The following is an 8,226-nucleotide window of genomic DNA, read 5'->3' on the forward strand; positions in this document are numbered from 1 at the left end:
TTATTATTATTATTATTATTATTATTATTATTATTATTATTATTATTATTATTATTATTATTATTATTATAGGTGTTGTTGTCTTGTTATAATTTTTATTATTTTGATCTTGCTAGGTAGTATTATTTATTATTTATTTTATTATTACATAATGAAGTTAATAATAATATTATTATTATTATTATTGTTATGAATGTCGTTTTAGGTCTTTTTACATGTTAGCCGCTAATAAACAGCTAATTTTATCAAACATCTTTTTACAAATCGCTGGTCAAACCCGCTAACACGATCCGCTATCTGTGAGCGGAGGTAAAAAATGAGAGTATATATAATATTTTTTTATTAAAAATGTATATTTATCAATGGTCCACCTTTTAATGGTATAATGATTGAGCACTACAGGTAACAACTAACAAGAGACACATAATTCCACCCAAAAAAAAAAAAAAAAAAAAAAAACAAGAGACACATAACTTAACAAAGACACCCAAGACTTCTTTTCAAGTTTCAAACTTGTATGCTTACACTAGCAGCTCAGTTGATTTTTTGTGATAAACTATGAATTATGACATATGATCAAACTCGGACAACGACAATTTGAGAATTTCACCTAATGTTGTAAACTTCTAAAAAGCTCTCAAATTACAAGAATAAAATTAAATATAAATTAAATTTAAAAAAAAAAAAACAAAACAAAAAATATGTTTAAAATTTTCGTAATTGTTTGCAATATCTTTAAGCGAAATGAATTCATCAGGGCTTTCACTTTCCTGGTAATAACATAAGAATTTCCATTTTATTTTGAACGATCAAAATAGAATGGCGGAGCAGATGCTGGGCATGGGAATCCTAATCGACATTGTTGATGAGGAATGGATGAGAGACACTATGCCTAATGATGGTATCCCCAATTTCCCCCCTAAATTATTTTGTTAATTTTAGTTTCATTGATTGATTTTAATCAGTTCGAAATGCGAATACAATCTGCTTTCTTCGGTTTGTGTTTGCAAATCTTACGCTCCCGCATGTGCTGCTTCCGCGAACCGATGATACTGAGGATGCACGTAAGATTTTCAGTTAATTTTTTAAGCTTTATTGTGGAAATAAATTATGAATTTTACCTTTTTTTGTTGTTGAATACTTGTTTATGCAACCTAGCCAGTGTGCTGGAGAGATATTCATTATCTGTGAACTGTTATATACTCAGTATTGGAATGTTCATCTGTCTTTGAACTGATTGTTCATATCATTCTAACTGAATGTCTATTGGGGCTACATAGCTATGTGGCTATGTGAGTAATATTACTAGAATGATAAAATACAGATGGTTTAAAGTCTTGAAATATCATGTATAGGTGACTTTAATAAGTTTTTTTTTTCTGGTATGCATACAACATAAATGATGACCCTTTTCACTGCTCCAATAAAACTTTTTGTACCGTGTTTAAAAATGTTAGTACTTGTTATACACATTGGTGGTTGGTAGTGTTTGGTAAAGCTTATCTAATCAGAAATTTGTTATTATAGAGTAAATTATCTACTTTTTCATGTTTAATTTGGCAACTAGGATTTAGATTATAGATTGATAGAGTGTAGTATTGTATGACACTTTTTAATTCATTCAAGCTAGTAAATCCCTAAGAAACACTGTTAGCAATTGATTATGGATTTTTCACAATTTATAAGTCATAATCCAGTATTATAAGCTTTACCGGATAGAGCCCTTGTTTGTTAGGTGGGGACTGTTACGAAAGCAATGATTTCAGCTTATAGTTCATTTCACACAAGATACAATAAATGTTTATGCTCCTTTGCAATGGTACAGTGGTGTTTATTTAAGTTGATAATGAGGTGAAGTTGTACATTGCTTGTTAAGATCTTATAGGTCAAGCGTACTTATCCCAAAATTGAAATTATCTTATTGTTCAAGGACTTCAAGCACTTTGTAATGTTTGCTTCACTCCATTCAACCTTAGAAAATGTTTTCCTTATTTGCATCTCATCATACTTTCTGCCCCTTTACCATATAACTTGTTTGTGATGTAAAACAAAATTAAGAGTGGTTATAAGCGCACATCATTCAACTTTAGTCTTTGGGTATGGATATGTCTCAGTCTCCTCTGAGTTTTTTGAGATTTTGTTCAGAAACTTCACTGTTTTGCTCTTGGAAATTGAAGAGTGGGAGCATGTGTTGAACTTTACTTAAATGTTTACGGTTCTTTGCTTCAAAATAAATGATAAAAAATTACAATATACCATCTGCTCCGTTTTCTCAGCAATGCCTATTGTTGAACACTTGAACTTTCAATAGAAAAATATTCAATCAAATGCTACAAACTTTTTCTTTTTTCAGATCAAGAGACTCAACAAGTTGAACGAGATACTTGGCATGATCTTGCATTGGGAAACCAATGAGAAACCAGCGAGTCAACGTCTCATTACCTCATCAGACTTATGGTTGAAATCATGTTGCTATGTTTTGTTTAAGAATTCATGTAAAGCCATGAAGTCATGGATGTTCCAATGATACATTGTCAGTCAAACACTATTTGGCTGCCAATTGTCATTATTGTATGCAGTCTTTGTTCTTAACCATTGTTCGATGATCACTTTATTTTGACCTCCTTTCTTTATTTGATCAGCTGGCTGAGATCTACCTTGTACGTGAGGTATGAAAAATAAGTTGACTAATGGTTTTGTTGGACTTGTATGGATTTGCAGGTTATATCAACTAGTCTGCAATTAAGGAGATGTTTGGTTGAGAGGAAGGAATTATGAAGGAATGGAATTGTAATTCAGTGGGAAAAGAATAAGGTAGGAATAATATAGGAATTCAAATTACATTATTAGGTAGGGAGTAATAGAATTATTGGGGATGAGAAGGAAAAAGTAGTATAAAGACTATGTCCTTATATAATAATAATAACAACAATCAACAAAGGGTACTTTTGTCATTTCTTCCATATTTTCCTTCCCCACATGCATTGAATTGCCATTCATGGGGGTACCCCATGAATTGCAATTCAACAAAAGGAGGGAATTGCAATTCCCTGGAATTGCAATTCCCTCCAACCAAACACTGTAATTCAAGCTTTCTTTGAATTGCAATTCAATTACAACCAAATTACATCCAACCAAACGCCCCGTAAGTGATTTTGTTGAACTTAGTATGGAGTTGCAGCGTAAAATAAGATCTAACGTGACACATTTATTTTTAAAATTTTATTCACTTAGCATTTTCTTCATGTTTTCCTAGGTAACCCTTCTACAGTGCTAACATTGAATTTAAATAAAAATAATTTTGTTGACTTGGTTTCATTGTTGACCTTTAAACCCCAGAGAAAACAAATACTCAGTTATCAACACCAACCTGACAGCCGTGTTTCTTAATTTTGGTCAAATCCTTGAGAGCTTGAGAAGGATCATGGTGAACGCAAGTAGGTTCAAGCTGGGCAAACATAAACTTTCTTCTTTACCTCCTGGCTTGATCTTTGCTTCAACTTCCATGACATATTGTGACCCATTCTATGAAGCTGTAGATTTTGATCTCTTTAAAACCCCTTGTTGCAGATTTCACAAACAAATCTATTTGCAGCTAATAAGGTCTTGGGTGATAAAGTAATCACCTTTTGCATCAGGATCATGAAAACCCAAAAAAAAAAAAAATAAATAAATAAATTCCAAAACTTAATTTTTCTGATTTTAGTAAATCGAATCAAATACATAGCTTTACAGTCAAACAGATTACTTGGCATCTCGGGAAGGTTTCACCTTATCTTGTTGGTGCTTTTGGAGGAGCTACTTGAGGAGGAGTTATCGGCATGATGGTGTAGCTATTGCACTATCCTTTTGAGTCGCTCAACCACTAGAGTTTTAAGCTGGCCATCCATTGTTTGCGGATGCGTGAAGAAAGACGATGATGCTATAACACTAGAACCGTCCAAGGAATTTGAGGAGAGAGAATTTGTTTTTTTCCTCTTTCACTAGGTTTGAATGGGTTTAAAGGTTAAGAAGGTGACAAATTAACAAGTCTACAAAATTATTTTTATTTAAATTCCATGTGAGTATTGTGGGAGGGTTACCTGGGAGAAACCTAAGTAAATAAAATTTTAGTTATTTGACTAGTCAAACAATTAATATGAGTGTTTCAAAAAACAACTTTTTCGCTTAGTTTATTGAAACCAATAAGCTGAAAATTATCAGCTTATTTAATTTCATTTTATTTTAAAATTTTAATTTACCTTAATTGTTGTTGATTATTTATTCAATTGTTCATATGCATACATACATACATACATACATACATACATATACACACACACACACACACACACACACACACACATATATATATATATATATATATATATATATATATATATATATATAAATATAATGAAATTTAATAACATAAATTAATTAATTCAACTATATTATTATATTGTACATTTTAACATGTTTTTATTTCTTTCTAATATTTATTTAAGTTTATGATAACATAATTTTATTGGTGCATCGCGTGGGTAAAATACTAGTGAATATAAATAATGGGTGTTGAATGTTTACATTATAAAGTAATATAATAAAATCAGCAGGGTTATGACATGTGTTTGTTTGAGTAGTTGAAATCGACAGCCATTTGCAGACATTAAAATCTACTGCCGTGGTGTAACACATAAGTCGTTGTAGTATAGTGGTGAGTATTCCTACTTGTCATGCGGGTGACATGGGTTTGATCCCTAGCAACAGCATCCTTCTTTTTTAGTCCTCTTATTATACTCCAACTAGATCCTCCCCTCTACCAACTAAGCTAAGGTCGGAAATGTTAATATCTTTCATAGATATTCTAATTGTATAGAGATTGAAATAAGATGTCTGGAATTGCTTTTTCACTTTTCTCTACTTGCAGGATGTCTAATTAAATAACACTACCAAACTTTGCAATCCTCAATCTATACACCTAATTAAACATTCATAATTCACTAACAAACAACCTTTATTATTATTATTATTACTAGCATGGTACCTATGAGATGCACGATCTAAATATTATAATAATTATTGTTATGTTAAGATGCTAAGAAATATTAGTATTATTAAATAATGTTTTTTTTTTTTTTGTTTTCAAAAAAATATAATGTTTTTTTTTTAATGAAAGACCTATGTTGATTTATAAGTTTGATACATATAATGACATTAGATATCTGTAAATTAATATACAATTTATAAAAAATATATTTTGTAATAAGTGAATACAACAAAAAAAAAAAAAAAAAAAAAAAAAAAAAAAAAAAAAAAACTTAAGAATTACGCAAATTTACATCTAAGAACTCATATAAAAAAAACTAATATTTGTAAATATATTATACTCTAACCATTAGTAAGTACACTCAATAATGTATGTACATAGTAGTTGGAAAGAATGACCAGCGATTGAGTCTCACCAGCGATAGTGTAGGAGTAACCTCTCAAAGTGAATGGGGCTCCTTGTGCGCAGTAAGCAAATGTCTAGCCTCTGTAATTTATGTTCAGTTGAGTTACCATATTTTACATCTTCCCCGATGCTCTGTCAAGCCAGAGTGTGGGCAGTTCATGTTCAGTTGAGTTATCATATTTTACATCTTCCCAGATGCTCTGTCGGGCCGGGGTGTGGGAGGCCCTTATGGTTGGGTTCAACCTTTTGGAAAGAATAATGTATGTACATAGTGATCCTTGGAAGATGCCATATACATTTCTTTGACTTTCATTATATTGGTAAGAGTTAATTACCAAAATGATCCATTGACTATTGCAAAATTATCAATTTAGTCTTCGATTACGATTCTTACCCAATTAAGTCCTCAATCACTACTACAGAATATAGCTTTAACCTCGGCTATCCTACGACGTCGACTAAATCGACGTTGTAAGAAAATAAACGACGTCGGTTATTTAACCGACGTCGTATGTTTTTAATTTTTTTTTTTTAAAATGATACGACGTCGGCTAATTGGCTATTAGCCGACGTCATATAATTATATTAAATAATATATATATACATACGGCGTCGCCTCCGCCAAATAGCCGACGCCGTATGTATTTAATTTTTTTTTTTTAAATGATACGACGTCGGTTAATTGTCAATTAGCCGACGTCGTATCATTATTTTTTAATTATAAATATATATACAGCGTCGGCTATGACCAATAGCCGACGCCGTATGTACACTAATATTTGTAAATATATTATACTCTAACCATTAGTAAGTACACTCAATAATGTATGTACATAGTAGTTGGAAAGAATGACCAGCGATTGAGTCTCACCAGCGATAGTGTAGGAGTAACCTCTCAAAGTGAATGGGGCTCCTTGTGCGCAGTAAGCAAATGTCTAGCCTCTGTAATTTATGTTCAGTTGAGTTACCATATTTTACATCTTCCCAGATGCTCTGTCAAGCCAGAGTGTGGGCAGTTCATGTTCAGTTGAGTTATCATATTTTACATCTTCCCAGATGCTCTGTCGGGCCGGGGTGTGGGAGGCCCTTATGGTTGGGTTCAACCTTTTGGAAAGAATAATGTATGTACATAGTGATCCTTGGAAGATTCCATATACATTTCTTTGACTTTCATTATATTGGTAAGAGTTAATTACCAAAATGATCCATTGACTATTGCGAAATTATCAATTTGGTCTTCGATTACGATTCTTACCCAATTAAGTCCTCAATCACTACTACATAATATAGCTTTAACCTCGGCTATCCTACGACGTCGACTAAATCGACGTTGTAAGAAAATAAACGACGTCGGTTATTTAACCGACGTCGTATGTTTTTAATTTTTTTTTTAAATGATACGACGTCGGCTAATTGGCTATTAGCCGACGTCGTATAATTATATTAAATAATATATATACATACGGCGTCGGCTCCGCCAAATAGCCGACGTCGTATGTATTTAATTTTTTTTTAAATGATACGACGTCGGCTAATTGTCAATTAGCCGACGTCGTATCATTATTTTTTAATTATAAATATATATACGGCGTCGGCTATGACCAATAGCCGACGCCGTATGTATTTAATTTTTTTTTTTTTAAATGATACGACGTCGGCTAATTGGCAATTAGCCGACGTCGTATCATTATTTTTTAATTATAAATATATATACGACGTCGGCTATGACCAATAGCCGACGTCGTATCTATTTTTTTTTTTTTATACAGAAAATGTTTTATGCTCTAGCCCAACCTGCGCTGTGCAATCAGAACCTGTGCAGCTAGTTACATTCAGTATCAACATCAACTAATTCAAACTACATACTAAACATGAAACTAATTAACATAACACAATGCAACAAAACTACATACTAAAACTAAAATTAATATAAATAACACAGTGCAACAAAACTACTAATTAACATCAAACCAATAAACACAAAGTAGTTTTAAACATAAACTAGTATCAAATTAACAACGTTTTATTAACCCATTCATCAATAAGAAACTTAGACCATTTGTTTCTAACGTCATCAATCTGTTGTTTGTTGTAGGGCAATCGTCCTTGTCTTTCCAAAATCTACAAAGTTCAAAAAAAATAAAAATAATAAATAACTAAATATTTTAAACAACATTTGAAAAAGAAATATGTATTATTAGATTACTTGCCTTATCCATTCCTTTGCTTAGGTTGTTGGAAACAATTTCCCACATGAATTTCATCACATAATAACCACATTCGGTGCTTCCTTTTTGTATAGCACACTACATTTGAATTACAATAAAATTATTTTAAAATAGAAATAGAAACAATAAGTTTGCATGTTTTACAAAGTGAAAGAAGTACTTACCAAACATGTAGTCCATTTCGATGAACGAGATTGTTTCTTTCCACTCATCATGCTTGTTGCAGTCATACACCTATTCATATAAGACATAAAATATATATAAATATTTGGCATCACTTGTTTAATAATAACTATTAATTCATTATATAAATTTACATACGTTTCCATTATATGTTTAATGTCTTCACGCGGCCCATGACCAAGTGAATCAAACCAAAAAATTTCATTTAATCTAGGACAAATCGCCATCAGCATCCAATGCTCACTACAAATAAGTAATTTATTAGTTATACGTAAATAAGTAAATATAATATAATATAAAAATATATTATATGTAAGCACTTTAATTTAAAACGTAATTAAAACTTACTTGAGAACGTATGGGGCTAAATACACATTTTTC

The 8,226-nt window shown here is 31.4% G+C and overlaps 1 long non-coding RNA gene across 1 annotated transcript; it reads right to left on the reverse strand.

The window, feature by feature from the left end:
* Window positions 1-7,701: 7,701 nt before the first annotated feature.
* LOC109169359 lies at window positions 7,702-8,019 on the reverse strand. The gene is made up of 3 exons (XR_002052224.1): window positions 7,984-8,019; window positions 7,827-7,896; window positions 7,702-7,740 (listed from the first exon to the last, which is right to left on the reverse strand). It is a non-coding gene; the product is annotated as an uncharacterized LOC109169359 (long non-coding RNA).
* Between the last annotated feature and the right edge of the window lie 207 nt (window positions 8,020-8,226).

The sequence above is a fragment of the Ipomoea nil genome, unplaced genomic scaffold (assembly GCF_001879475.1).
Source record: "Ipomoea nil cultivar Tokyo-kokei standard unplaced genomic scaffold, Asagao_1.1 scaffold3314, whole genome shotgun sequence".
NCBI lineage: Eukaryota > Viridiplantae > Streptophyta > Magnoliopsida > Solanales > Convolvulaceae > Ipomoea > Ipomoea nil.